This window comes from Phyllobates terribilis, unplaced genomic scaffold (assembly GCF_046119375.1).
Source record: "Phyllobates terribilis strain yellow unplaced genomic scaffold, ASM4611937v1 Scaffold_11__3_contigs__length_659146591, whole genome shotgun sequence".
Lineage (NCBI taxonomy): Eukaryota > Metazoa > Chordata > Amphibia > Anura > Dendrobatidae > Phyllobates > Phyllobates terribilis.
In genome coordinates this window covers 571,692,035-571,706,563 of record NW_027362771.1, presented here as the reverse complement: position 1 = coordinate 571,706,563, position 14,529 = coordinate 571,692,035, and the positions used below count along the sequence as shown (strand labels likewise).

Below are 14,529 nucleotides of genomic sequence, written 5' to 3'. Positions count from 1 at the left end.
CGTCATCCAGATGAGCCGAGGTCATGTCCAATGAACTCAGCTCACCTCATGCACGTCACTGACAGCGTGGGAAAATTCTCCTGCACTCAGCGCTTCAGCGTGAGAATTCTCCCACGCTGTCAGTGACGTGCATGAGGTGCGCCGAGTTCATGGGACATGACCTCACCTCATGCACGTCACTGACAGCGTGGGAAAATTCTCACGCTGAAGCGCTGAGTGCAGGAGAATTCTCCCACGCTGTCAGTGACGTACATGAGGTGAGCCGAGTTCATTGTCGGCTCATCTGGATGCCGTCACAGCCAGACACTGAGGAGTGGAAGTATGCCTGCGCTTCTCAGTGTCTGCGGGATGACAGGCTGGATGGCAGCGTTCTGCTGCGGTCCAGCCTGTCATCTCGATGTAGCAGAGCTGGAGCCGTCGTGGGAGCCATGGAAAGGTAAGGATGAGGTTGCTTTATTATTTTTCTTTTATTGCAGGAGATCGTTGGCTTCAGCTGGAATGGGCGTGATGGTAAGTATGGTTTAATTTAGAACAATAAAGAATTGTGTGTTTATTTCAATTAAAGGACTTTTTTCTGGGTGTTTGTGTTTTTTTTAAATACTTTACTAGAAATTCATGGTGGTCATGTCTAATATTGGCGTGACCCCATGAATTTCGGGCTTAGGGCCAGCTGATAATGCCAAGCTGGCCTTAACCCCTTTATTACCCAGTGAGCCACCGCATCAGGGCCCTGGATGAGTTGGGTACAGCGCCAGAAGATGGCGCTTCTATGAACGCGCCATTTTCCGGGGCGGCTGCGGACTGCAATTTGCAGCGGGTGGGGCCCAGAAAGCTTGGGCCTCCCTGCGCTGCAGATTCCAGCCCCCAGCTGCCTAGTTGTACCTGGCTGGACACAAAAATAGGGCGAAGCTCCACGTTTTTTTTTTTTTAAATTCATGAAATTCATGGAATAATTCAGAAAAAAAGGGCTTCCCTATATTGTTGTGTCCGGCTAGGTACAAATAGGCTGCTGGTGGTTGGGGGCAGCCCGTTCCTGCCTGCTGTACCTGACTGGACACAAATATAGGGCGAAGCCCCACATCAATTTTTTTAAATTATTTCATGAATTTCCTGAAATGATTTAAAAAAAATTGACGTGGGGCTTCGCACTATATTTGTGTCCAGCCAGGTACAGCAGGCAGGAACGGGCTGCCCCCAACCACCAGCTGCCTATTTGTACCTGGTTGGACACAACAATATAGGGAAGCCCTTTTTTTCTTAATTATTTCATGAATTTCATGAAATAATTAAAAAAAAAAAATACGTGAAGCTTCTCCCTATTTTTGTGTCCAGCCAGGTACAACTAGGCAGCTGGGGGATGGAATCTGCAGCGCAGGGAGGCCCAAGCTTTCTGCCCCCCCCCCTCCCCCCGCTGAAAATTGCAGTGCGCAGCCACCCCGGAAAATGGCGCGTTCATAGAAGCTGGATGCTGTACCTGGCTGGCATACAAAAATATGGCGAAGCCCACGTCAAAAGTTTTGGGAAAAATTAATTAAAAAATAAATAATAATTTAGGGACTGCATCTTTATTAACTCCTCAAATGTCATTTAGTGTTAAAATAAAGGACTTATTTTAAAAAAAATTGACGTGGGGCTTCGCCCTATATTTGTGTCCAGCCAGGTACAGCAGGCAGGAACAGGCTGCCCCCAACCACCAGCTGCCTATTTGTACCTGGCCGGACACAACAATATAGGGAAGCCCTTTTTTAAAAAAATTATTTCATGAAATAATTAAAAAAAAATTGACGTGGGGCTTCGCACTATATTTGTGTCCAGCCAGGTACAGCAGGCAGGAATGGGCTGCCCCCAACCACCAGCTGCCTATTTGTACCTGGTTGGACACAACAATATAGGGAAGCCCTTTTTTTCTTAATTATTCCATGAATTTCATGAAATAATTTTAAAAAAAAATGCGTGGGGCTTCGCCCTATTTTTGTGCCCAGCCAGATACAACTAGGCAGCTGGGGGCTGGAATCCGCAGCGCAGGGAGACCCAAGCTTTCTGGGCCACCCCCGCTGCAAATTGCAGTCCGCAGCCGCCCCAGAAAATGGCGCGTTCATAGAAGCGCCATCTTCTGGCGCTGTACCCAACTCATCCAGGGCCCTGGTGCGGTGGCTCACTGGGTAATAAAGGGGTTAAGGCCAGCTTGGCATTATCAGCTGGCCCTAAGCCCAAAATTCATGGGGTCACGCCAATATTAGACATGACCACCATGAATTTCTAGTAAAGTATTTAAAAAAACACAACACCCAGAAAAAAGTCCTTTAATTGAAATAAAGACACAATTCTTTATTGTTCTAAATTAAACCATACTTACCACCACGCCCATTCCAGCTGAAGCCAACGATCTCCTGCAATAAAAGTAAAATAATAAAGCAACCTCATCCTTACCTTTCCATGGCTCCCACGACAGCTTCAGCTCTGCTACATCGAGATGACAGGCTGGACCGCAGCAGAACGCTGCCATCCATCCTGTCATCCCGCAGACACTGAGAAGCGCAGGCATACTTCCACTCCTCAGTGTCTGGCTGTGACGGCATCCAGATGAGCCGAGGTCATGTCCAATGAACTCCGCTCACTTCATGTACGTCACTGACAGCGTGGGAAAATTCTCCTGCACTCAGCACTTCAGCGTGAGAATTTTCCCACGCTGTCAGTGACGTGCATGAGGTGAGCTGAGTTCATTGGACATGACCTCACCTCATGTATGTCACTGACAGCGTGGGAGAATTCTCACGCTGAAGCGCTGAGTGCAGGAGAATTTTCCCACGCTGTCAGTGACGTGCATGAGGTGAGCTGAGTTCATTGGACATGAACTCGGCTCATCTGGATGACGTCACAGAGAGACACTGAGGAGCGCAAGCATGCCTGCGCTTCTCAGTGTCTGCGGGATGACAGGCTGGATGGCAGCTTTCTGCTGCGGTCCAGCCTGTCATCTCGATGTAGCAGAGCTGGAGCTGTCCTGGGAACCATCGAAAGGTAAGGATGAGGTTGCTTTATTATTTTTCTTTTATTGCAGGAGATCGTTGGCTTCAGCTGGAATGGGCGTGATGGTAAGTATGGTTTAATTTAGAACAATAAAGAATTGTGTCTTTATTTCAATTAAAGGACTTTACTCTGGGTGTTTGTGTTTTCTTTTAACTTTGACTATGGGGTTAGTAATGGGGGTGTCTTATAGACGCCTCTCCATTACTAACCTGGGCTTGATGTCAGCTGGCATTATAAGCTGACATCAACCCCAACCCTATTACCCCCTGCCACCGCACCAGGGCAGCGTGGAAGAGCGAGGCTAAGTGCCAGAATTGGCGCATCCTATGGATGCGCCATTTCTGGGGCGGCTGACGGCTGGTGTTTCTAGCCTGGGAGGGGGCCAATATTCATGGCACCCTTCCTGGGCTATTAATATCAGCCCCCAGCTGTCTGCCTAGCCTGTGCTAGCTATTAAATTAGGGGGGACCCCACGTCATTTTTTTGGGGGGGTCCCCCATTTTAATAGCTAGTAAAGGCTAGGTATTCAGCTGGGGGCTGATATTAGTAGCCTGGGAAGCTCCGTGGGTATTACCCCCTTCCCAGGCTTCAAACATTTGCCCCAGCTGTCTGCTTAACCTCCGCTAGAGCCTAAAATTAAGGGGAACCCCACGCCAATTTTTTTTTAAATAAATCCTTTATTTTAACACTAAATGACAAGTACAGTAATCAACACTGTCACTGTACTTCATATATATGTGACTGACATGTTTCTATCTATCTAATCTATGTGTGATTCTCTATTCCTTCTATTCTAAATTGTCGGGTACAGATGCTGAATTGCCGGCCGGCTTTCTTAAAGAGACGGTGCATGAAAACACTATTATTTTTTTAAATAAATCCTTTACACTAAATGACAAGTTCTGTAAGCAACACTGTCACTGTACTTGTTATATATGTGACTGACATGTTTCTATCTATCTAATCTATGTGTGAAGCTCTATTCTGTCTGTTATAAATTGTCGGGTACAGATGCTGAATTGCCGGCCGGCTTTTTTAAAGAGACGGTGCACGAAAACACTAATATTTTTTTTAATAAATCCTTTACACTAAATGACAAGTACAGTAAGCAACACTGTCACTGTACTTCATATATATGTGACTGACATGTTTCTATCTATCTAATCTATGTGTGAAGCTCTATTCTTTCTGTTGTAAATTGTCGGGTACCGGTGAATGCCGCTGATGAATTGCCGGCTTTTCATGTCATTCTACATTATTCTTAGTTGTTTTACTTCATGTAGAATTAACCTACAAGGAAAGAAAGGGTTTATTTTCATTCCGATATTTGTGTCCCATTGACTTGCATTGGTTTCCGGTATCGGAATCGGCGATATCCGATACTTTTTGGGTATCGGCCCGATCCAATCCGATACGATATTTCCTGATATCGGAAGGTATCGCTCAACACTAATCGCCAATGTTAAGTATTTTTGTTGCAAAGTGAAAATCTACCAGAAACATTTTTGATTGAAAAACACGTGTCAGTCTTTGAATGGTGGCAGTAGCTAAGATAAAGATGCATTCCCATACCGGGAGTCGAACCCAGGCCACCTGGGTGAGAGCCAGGAATCCTAACCGCTAGACCATATGGGAAAATATGCACTAATGTCTCAGTGACATTATGAAAAAAAAAAGTTTTCTGCTATGCACAATAAACTTCTGCAGATCTGCAGGTACAGCTTGCCTCGTTAGCGCAGTAGGTAGCGCGTCAGTCTAATAATCTGAAGGTCGTGAGTTCGAGCCTCACACGGGGCACTGTTCCCTCCTTTTCTCGAGAGATTTTGTCACCAACTTAGAACTTTTCCATTCAATTCTACAACTTTTTCCATTAGAAAGGAAATGGGAATCCAAATAACTTACCGGACCCATGAGTTGTTGAGTCCCTTGACACTTTAGTGTAAAAAGGGGTGGTTGAGAATGAGTTGAGCTACGAATCCAAATTGAATCTTGTGTGAAGGGTCAGAATGAAGTGCCAAAACGCGGGCGTTCAGCATTTTTGCCTGAAAAAAACAAATCCTACTTGAAATACGTTTGACTAAAAAACACGCGTCAGTTTTTGAATGTTGGCAGCGGTGCAGAAAAGGATGCGTTCCCATACCAGTAGTCGAACCCGGGCCGCTTGGGTGAAAACCAGGAATCCTAACCGCTAGACCATATGGGAGAAGATGTACTGCCAGCTCACTTACAATATGAAAAAAAAGAGGTGTACTGCTTTGCACAAGCAACTTCCGCAGATTATTACGTGCATTTTGCCTCGTTAGCGCAGCAGGTAGCGCGTCAGTCTCGTAATCTGAAGGTCATGAGTTCGATTCTCACATGGGGCACTGGTACCGTGTTTCCTTAACTGATTTTGCCACCATCTTGGCTAGAGAGTCACAGCTCTTTTCCATTCAGTAGCAAAACATCACCAATTGATGGAAGGGGAGCTCCAATGACAAACAGGGATAAAGGCTTGTTGAGTCCCTTAACACCCAGGAATTAAAAGTGAGAGATATGAATGGTTTGAGATATGACATCAAATAAGCTTTTGTGCAAATAAATATCCAAAAAACCTGGTGGTCTGCATTTTTGGCTGCAAAGAGCAGTTCCAACCTAAACTGATTCTGTCTGCAAGGCACGTGTTGGCTTTGGAATGTGGACACTAGTCCCCAAAAAAAAGTCTCTCCCATAGCAGGAATCGAACCAGTCAACCAGGAATACTAACTAAGTCTTTCTCCACATGGTGTAAGCAGTACAGTAAACAGCAAGACAGGTGTAAAAAAAAAAAAAAAAAAAAAAAAAGAGTGTTTTGCTTTGAATACAAAACATCAACATTACAAGAGCTGAAACACGCTACATGGTCAAGGTTTTTGGCACGTCAGTTGAATAATTTGAAGATCATGAGTTTTTTGCTCACACGTGGCATCCTCCTTTTCTCAAGAGATTTTGTCACTAACTCTGAACTTTCCAATTCAGTTCTAAACTGTTTCCGATTAGAAAGAACATGGGAGCCCTAATGACAGACAGGACACATGGCTTGTTGAGTCCCTTGACACTTTTGTGTAAAACTGTGTAGTTGAAAAAGGCTTAAGCTATGAAACAAAAGGAAATCTTTTGCAAAAGTCATAATGCATCGCCAATGTTAAGTATTTTTGTTGCAAAGTGAAAATCTACCAGAAACATTTTTGATTGAAAAACACGTGTCAGTCTTTGAATGGTGGCAGTAGCTAAGATAAAGATGCATTCCCATACCGGGAGTCGAACCCAGGCCACCTGGGTGAGAGCCAGGAATCCTAACCGCTAGACCATATGGGAAAATATGCACTAATGTCTCAGTGACATTATGAAAAAAAAAAGTTTTCTGCTATGCACAATAAACTTCTGCAGATCTGCAGGTACAGCTTGCCTCGTTAGCGCAGTAGGTAGCGCGTCAGTCTAATAATCTGAAGGTCGTGAGTTCGAGCCTCACACGGGGCACTGTTCCCTCCTTTTCTCGAGAGATTTTGTCACCAACTTAGAACTTTTCCATTCAATTCTACAACTTTTTCCATTAGAAAGGAAATGGGAATCCAAATAACTTACCGGACCCATGAGTTGTTGAGTCCCTTGACACTTTAGTGTAAAAAGGGGTGGTTGAGAATGAGTTGAGCTACGAATCCAAATTGAATCTTGTGTGAAGGGTCAGAATGAAGTGCCAAAACGCGGGCGTTCAGCATTTTTGCCTGAAAAAAACAAATCCTACTTGAAATACGTTTGACTAAAAAACACGCGTCAGTTTTTGAATGTTGGCAGCGGTGCAGAAAAGGATGCGTTCCCATACCAGTAGTCGAACCCGGGCCGCCTGGGTGAAAACCAGGAATCCTAACCGCTAGACCATATGGGAGAAGATGTCCTGCCAGCTCACTTACAATATGAAAAAAAAGAGGTGTACTGCTTTGCACAAGCAACTTCCGCAGATTATTACGTGCATTTTGCCTCGTTAGCGCAGCAGGTAGCGCGTCAGTCTCGTAATCTGAAGGTCATGAGTTCGATTCTCACATGGGGCACTGGTACCGTGTTTCCTTAACTGATTTTGCCACCATCTTGGCTAGAGAGTCACAGCTCTTTTCCATTCAGTAGCAAAACATCACCAATTGATGGAAGGGGAGCTCCAATGACAAACAGGGATAAAGGCTTGTTGAGTCCCTTAACACCCAGGAATTAAAAGTGAGAGATATGAATGGTTTGAGATATGACATCAAATAAGCTTTTGTGCAAATAAATATCCAAAAAACCTGGTGGTCTGCATTTTTGGCTGCAAAGAGCAGTTCCAACCTAAACTGATTCTGTCTGCAAGGCACGTGTTGGCTTTGGAATGTGGACACTAGTCCCCAAAAAAAAGTCTCTCCCATAGCAGGAATCGAACCAGTCAACCAGGAATACTAACTAAGTCTTTCTCCACATGGTGTAAGCAGTACAGTAAACAGCAAGACAGGTGTAAAAAAAAAAAAAAAAAAAAAAAAAGAGTGTTTTGCTTTGAATACAAAACATCAACATTACAAGAGCTGAAACACGCTACATGGTCAAGGTTTTTGGCACGTCAGATGAATAATTTGAAGATCATGAGTTTTTTGCTCACACGTGGCATCCTCCTTTTCTCAAGAGATTTTGTCACTAACTCTGAACTTTCCAATTCAGTTCTAAACTGTTTCCGATTAGAAAGAACATGGGAGCCCTAATGACAGACAGGACACATGGCTTGTTGAGTCCCTTGACACTTTTGTGTAAAACTGTGTAGTTGAAAAAGGCTTAAGCTATGAAACAAAAGGAAATCTTTTGCAAAAGTCATAATGCATCGCCAATGTTAAGTATTTTTGTTGCAAAGTGAAAATCTACCAGAAACATTTTTGATTGAAAAACACGTGTCAGTCTTTGAATGGTGGCAGTAGCTAAGATAAAGATGCATTCCCATACCGGGAGTCGAACCCAGGCCACCTGGGTGAGAGCCAGGAATCCTAACCGCTAGACCATATGGGAAAATATGCACTAATGTCTCAGTGACATTATGAAAAAAAAAAGTTTTCTGCTATGCACAATAAACTTCTGCAGATCTGCAGGTACAGCTTGCCTCGTTAGCGCAGTAGGTAGCGCGTCAGTCTAATAATCTGAAGGTCGTGAGTTCGAGCCTCACACGGGGCACTGTTCCCTCCTTTTCTCGAGAGATTTTGTCACCAACTTAGAACTTTTCCATTCAATTCTACAACTTTTTCCATTAGAAAGGAAATGGGAATCCAAATAACTTACCGGACCCATGAGTTGTTGAGTCCCTTGACACTTTAGTGTAAAAAGGGGTGGTTGAGAATGAGTTGAGCTACGAATCCAAATTGAATCTTGTGTGAAGGGTCAGAATGAAGTGCCAAAACGCGGGCGTTCAGCATTTTTGCCTGAAAAAAACAAATCCTACTTGAAATACGTTTGACTAAAAAACACGCGTCAGTTTTTGAATGTTGGCAGCGGTGCAGAAAAGGATGCGTTCCCATACCAGTAGTCGAACCCGGGCCGCCTGGGTGAAAACCAGGAATCCTAACCGCTAGACCATATGGGAGAAGATGTACTGCCAGCTCACTTACAATATGAAAAAAAAGAGGTGTACTGCTTTGCACAAGCAACTTCCGCAGATTATTACGTGCATTTTGCCTCGTTAGCGCAGCAGGTAGCGCGTCAGTCTCGTAATCTGAAGGTCATGAGTTCGATTCTCACATGGGGCACTGGTACCGTGTTTCCTTAACTGATTTTGCCACCATCTTGGCTAGAGAGTCACAGCTCTTTTCCATTCAGTAGCAAAACATCACCAATTGATGGAAGGGGAGCTCCAATGACAAACAGGGATAAAGGCTTGTTGAGTCCCTTAACACCCAGGAATTAAAAGTGAGAGATATGAATGGTTTGAGATATGACATCAAATAAGCTTTTGTGCAAATAAATATCCAAAAAACCTGGTGGTCTGCATTTTTGGCTGCAAAGAGCAGTTCCAACCTAAACTGATTCTGTCTGCAAGGCACGTGTTGGCTTTGGAATGTGGACACTAGTCCCCAAAAAAAAGTCTCTCCCATAGCAGGAATCGAACCAGTCAACCAGGAATACTAACTAAGTCTTTCTCCACATGTTGTAAGCAGTACAGTAAACAGCAAGACAGGTGTAAAAAAAAAAAAAAAAAAAAAAAAAGAGTGTTTTGCTTTGAATACAAAACATCAACATTACAAGAGCTGAAACACGCTACATGGTCAAGGTTTTTGGCACGTCAGTTGAATAATTTGAAGATCATGAGTTTTTTGCTCACACGTGGCATCCTCCTTTTCTCAAGAGATTTTGTCACTAACTCTGAACTTTCCAATTCAGTTCTAAACTGTTTCCGATTAGAAAGAACATGGGAGCCCTAATGACAGACAGGACACATGGCTTGTTGAGTCCCTTGACACTTTTGTGTAAAACTGTGTAGTTGAAAAAGGCTTAAGCTATGAAACAAAAGGAAATCTTTTGCAAAAGTCATAATGCATCGCCAATGTTAAGTATTTTTGTTGCAAAGTGAAAATCTACCAGAAACATTTTTGATTGAAAAACACGTGTCAGTCTTTGAATGGTGGCAGTAGCTAAGATAAAGATGCATTCCCATACCGGGAGTCGAACCCAGGCCACCTGGGTGAGAGCCAGGAATCCTAACCGCTAGACCATATGGGAAAATATGCACTAATGTCTCAGTGACATTATGAAAAAAAAAAGTTTTCTGCTATGCACAATAAACTTCTGCAGATCTGCAGGTACAGCTTGCCTCGTTAGCGCAGTAGGTAGCGCGTCAGTCTAATAATCTGAAGGTCGTGAGTTCGAGCCTCACACGGGGCACTGTTCCCTCCTTTTCTCGAGAGATTTTGTCACCAACTTAGAACTTTTCCATTCAATTCTACAACTTTTTCCATTAGAAAGGAAATGGGAATCCAAATAACTTACCGGACCCATGAGTTGTTGAGTCCCTTGACACTTTAGTGTAAAAAGGGGTGGTTGAGAATGAGTTGAGCTACGAATCCAAATTGAATCTTGTGTGAAGGGTCAGAATGAAGTGCCAAAACGCGGGCGTTCAGCATTTTTGCCTGAAAAAAACAAATCCTACTTGAAATACGTTTGACTAAAAAACACGCGTCAGTTTTTGAATGTTGGCAGCGGTGCAGAAAAGGATGCGTTCCCATACCAGTAGTCGAACCCGGGCCGCCTGGGTGAAAACCAGGAATCCTAACCGCTAGACCATATGGGAGAAGATGTACTGCCAGCTCACTTACAATATGAAAAAAAAGAGGTGTACTGCTTTGCACAAGCAACTTCCGCAGATTATTACGTGCATTTTGCCTCGTTAGCGCAGCAGGTAGCGCGTCAGTCTCGTAATCTGAAGGTCATGAGTTCGATTCTCACATGGGGCACTGGTACCGTGTTTCCTTAACTGATTTTGCCACCATCTTGGCTAGAGAGTCACAGCTCTTTTCCATTCAGTAGCAAAACATCACCAATTGATGGAAGGGGAGCTCCAATGACAAACAGGGATAAAGGCTTGTTGAGTCCCTTAACACCCAGGAATTAAAAGTGAGAGATATGAATGGTTTGAGATATGACATCAAATAAGCTTTTGTGCAAATAAATATCCAAAAAACCTGGTGGTCTGCATTTTTGGCTGCAAAGAGCAGTTCCAACCTAAACTGATTCTGTCTGCAAGGCACGTGTTGGCTTTGGAATGTGGACACTAGTCCCCAAAAAAAAGTCTCTCCCATAGCAGGAATCGAACCAGTCAACCAGGAATACTAACTAAGTCTTTCTCCACATGGTGTAAGCAGTACAGTAAACAGCAAGACAGGTGTAAAAAAAAAAAAAAAAAAAAAAAAAGAGTGTTTTGCTTTGAATACAAAACATCAACATTACAAGAGCTGAAACACGCTACATGGTCAAGGTTTTTGGCACGTCAGATGAATAATTTGAAGATCATGAGTTTTTTGCTCACACGTGGCATCCTCCTTTTCTCAAGAGATTTTGTCACTAACTCTGAACTTTCCAATTCAGTTCTAAACTGTTTCCGATTAGAAAGAACATGGGAGCCCTAATGACAGACAGGACACATGGCTTGTTGAGTCCCTTGACACTTTTGTGTAAAACTGTGTAGTTGAAAAAGGCTTAAGCTATGAAACAAAAGGAAATCTTTTGCAAAAGTCATAATGCATCGCCAATGTTAAGTATTTTTGTTGCAAAGTGAAAATCTACCAGAAACATTTTTGATTGAAAAACACGTGTCAGTCTTTGAATGGTGGCAGTAGCTAAGATAAAGATGCATTCCCATACCGGGAGTCGAACCCAGGCCACCTGGGTGAGAGCCAGGAATCCTAACCGCTAGACCATATGGGAAAATATGCACTAATGTCTCAGTGACATTATGAAAAAAAAAAGTTTTCTGCTATGCACAATAAACTTCTGCAGATCTGCAGGTACAGCTTGCCTCGTTAGCGCAGTAGGTAGCGCGTCAGTCTAATAATCTGAAGGTCGTGAGTTCGAGCCTCACACGGGGCACTGTTCCCTCCTTTTCTCGAGAGATTTTGTCACCAACTTAGAACTTTTCCATTCAATTCTACAACTTTTTCCATTAGAAAGGAAATGGGAATCCAAATAACTTACCGGACCCATGAGTTGTTGAGTCCCTTGACACTTTAGTGTAAAAAGGGGTGGTTAAGAATGAGTTGAGCTACGAATCCAAATTGAATCTTGTGTGAAGGGTCAGAATAAAGTGCCAAAACGCGGGCGTTCAGCATTTTTGCCTGAAAAAAACAAATCCTACTTGAAATACGTTTGACTAAAAAACACGCGTCAGTTTTTGAATGTTGGCAGCGGTGCAGAAAAGGATGCGTTCCCATACCAGTAGTCGAACCCGGGCCGCCTGGGTGAAAACCAGGAATCCTAACCGCTAGACCATATGGGAGAAGATGTCCTGCCAGCTCACTTACAATATGAAAAAAAAGAGGTGTACTGCTTTGCACAAGCAACTTCCGCAGATTATTACGTGCATTTTGCCTCGTTAGCGCAGCAGGTAGCGCGTCAGTCTCGTAATCTGAAGGTCATGAGTTCGATTCTCACATGGGGCACTGGTACCGTGTTTCCTTAACTGATTTTGCCACCATCTTGGCTAGAGAGTCACAGCTCTTTTCCATTCAGTAGCAAAACATCACCAATTGATGGAAGGGGAGCTCCAATGACAAACAGGGATAAAGGCTTGTTGAGTCCCTTAACACCCAGGAATTAAAAGTGAGAGATATGAATGGTTTGAGATATGACATCAAATAAGCTTTTGTGCAAATAAATATCCAAAAAACCTGGTGGTCTGCATTTTTGGCTGCAAAGAGCAGTTCCAACCTAAACTGATTCTGTCTGCAAGGCACGTGTTGGCTTTGGAATGTGGACACTAGTCCCCAAAAAAAAGTCTCTCCCATAGCAGGAATCGAACCAGTCAACCAGGAATACTAACTAAGTCTTTCTCCACATGGTGTAAGCAGTACAGTAAACAGCAAGACAGGTGTAAAAAAAAAAAAAAAAAAAAAAAAAGAGTGTTTTGCTTTGAATACAAAACATCAACATTACAAGAGCTGAAACACGCTACATGGTCAAGGTTTTTGGCACGTCAGATGAATAATTTGAAGATCATGAGTTTTTTGCTCACACGTGGCATCCTCCTTTTCTCAAGAGATTTTGTCACTAACTCTGAACTTTCCAATTCAGTTCTAAACTGTTTCCGATTAGAAAGAACATGGGAGCCCTAATGACAGACAGGACACATGGCTTGTTGAGTCCCTTGACACTTTTGTGTAAAACTGTGTAGTTGAAAAAGGCTTAAGCTATGAAACAAAAGGAAATCTTTTGCAAAAGTCATAATGCATCGCCAATGTTAAGTATTTTTGTTGCAAAGTGAAAATCTACCAGAAACATTTTTGATTGAAAAACACGTGTCAGTCTTTGAATGGTGGCAGTAGCTAAGATAAAGATGCATTCCCATACCGGGAGTCGAACCCAGGCCACCTGGGTGAGAGCCAGGAATCCTAACCGCTAGACCATATGGGAAAATATGCACTAATGTCTCAGTGACATTATGAAAAAAAAAAGTTTTCTGCTATGCACAATAAACTTCTGCAGATCTGCAGGTACAGCTTGCCTCGTTAGCGCAGTAGGTAGCGCGTCAGTCTAATAATCTGAAGGTCGTGAGTTCGAGCCTCACACGGGGCACTGTTCCCTCCTTTTCTCGAGAGATTTTGTCACCAACTTAGAACTTTTCCATTCAATTCTACAACTTTTTCCATTAGAAAGGAAATGGGAATCCAAATAACTTACCGGACCCATGAGTTGTTGAGTCCCTTGACACTTTAGTGTAAAAAGGGGTGGTTAAGAATGAGTTGAGCTACGAATCCAAATTGAATCTTGTGTGAAGGGTCAGAATAAAGTGCCAAAACGCGGGCGTTCAGCATTTTTGCCTGAAAAAAACAAATCCTACTTGAAATACGTTTGACTAAAAAACACGCGTCAGTTTTTGAATGTTGGCAGCGGTGCAGAAAAGGATGCGTTCCCATACCAGTAGTCGAACCCGGGCCGCCTGGGTGAAAACCAGGAATCCTAACCGCTAGACCATATGGGAGAAGATGTCCTGCCAGCTCACTTACAATATGAAAAAAAAGAGGTGTACTGCTTTGCACAAGCAACTTCCGCAGATTATTACGTGCATTTTGCCTCGTTAGCGCAGCAGGTAGCGCGTCAGTCTCGTAATCTGAAGGTCATGAGTTCGATTCTCACATGGGGCACTGGTACCGTGTTTCCTTAACTGATTTTGCCACCATCTTGGCTAGAGAGTCACAGCTCTTTTCCATTCAGTAGCAAAACATCACCAATTGATGGAAGGGGAGCTCCAATGACAAACAGGGATAAAGGCTTGTTGAGTCCCTTAACACCCAGGAATTAAAAGTGAGAGATATGAATGGTTTGAGATATGACATCAAATAAGCTTTTGTGCAAATAAATATCCAAAAAACCTGGTGGTCTGCATTTTTGGCTGCAAAGAGCAGTTCCAACCTAAACTGATTCTGTCTGCAAGGCACGTGTTGGCTTTGGAATGTGGACACTAGTCCCCAAAAAAAAGTCTCTCCCATAGCAGGAATCGAACCAGTCAACCAGGAATACTAACTAAGTCTTTCTCCACATGGTGTAAGCAGTACAGTAAACAGCAAGACAGGTGTAAAAAAAAAAAAAAAAAAAAAAAAAGAGTGTTTTGCTTTGAATACAAAACATCAACATTACAAGAGCTGAAACACGCTACATGGTCAAGGTTTTTGGCACGTCAGTTGAATAATTTGAAGATCATGAGTTTTTTGCTCACACGTGGCATCCTCCTTTTCTCAAGAGATTTTGTCACTAACTCTGAACTTTCCAATTCAG

General features: G+C 43.2%; 6 non-coding genes across 6 annotated transcripts; all 6 read left to right on the top strand.

The window, feature by feature from the left end:
* Positions 1-4,751: 4,751 nt before the first annotated feature.
* Positions 4,752-4,824, top strand: TRNAI-AAU (transfer RNA isoleucine (anticodon AAU)). Its single transcript has one exon. It is a non-coding gene; the product is annotated as a tRNA-Ile (tRNA).
* A 1,628-nt stretch (positions 4,825-6,452) lies between these two features.
* TRNAI-AAU (transfer RNA isoleucine (anticodon AAU)) lies at positions 6,453-6,525 on the top strand. The gene has a single exon. It is a non-coding gene; the product is annotated as a tRNA-Ile (tRNA).
* A 1,628-nt stretch (positions 6,526-8,153) lies between these two features.
* On the top strand, positions 8,154-8,226 carry TRNAI-AAU (transfer RNA isoleucine (anticodon AAU)). Its single transcript has one exon. It is a non-coding gene; the product is annotated as a tRNA-Ile (tRNA).
* A 1,628-nt stretch (positions 8,227-9,854) lies between these two features.
* Positions 9,855-9,927, top strand: TRNAI-AAU (transfer RNA isoleucine (anticodon AAU)). The gene has a single exon. It is a non-coding gene; the product is annotated as a tRNA-Ile (tRNA).
* Positions 9,928-11,555: 1,628 nt separating this feature from the next.
* Positions 11,556-11,628, top strand: TRNAI-AAU (transfer RNA isoleucine (anticodon AAU)). Its single transcript has one exon. It is a non-coding gene; the product is annotated as a tRNA-Ile (tRNA).
* Positions 11,629-13,256: 1,628 nt separating this feature from the next.
* On the top strand, positions 13,257-13,329 carry TRNAI-AAU (transfer RNA isoleucine (anticodon AAU)). Its single transcript has one exon. It is a non-coding gene; the product is annotated as a tRNA-Ile (tRNA).
* The last annotated feature ends 1,200 nt before the right edge of the window (positions 13,330-14,529 follow it).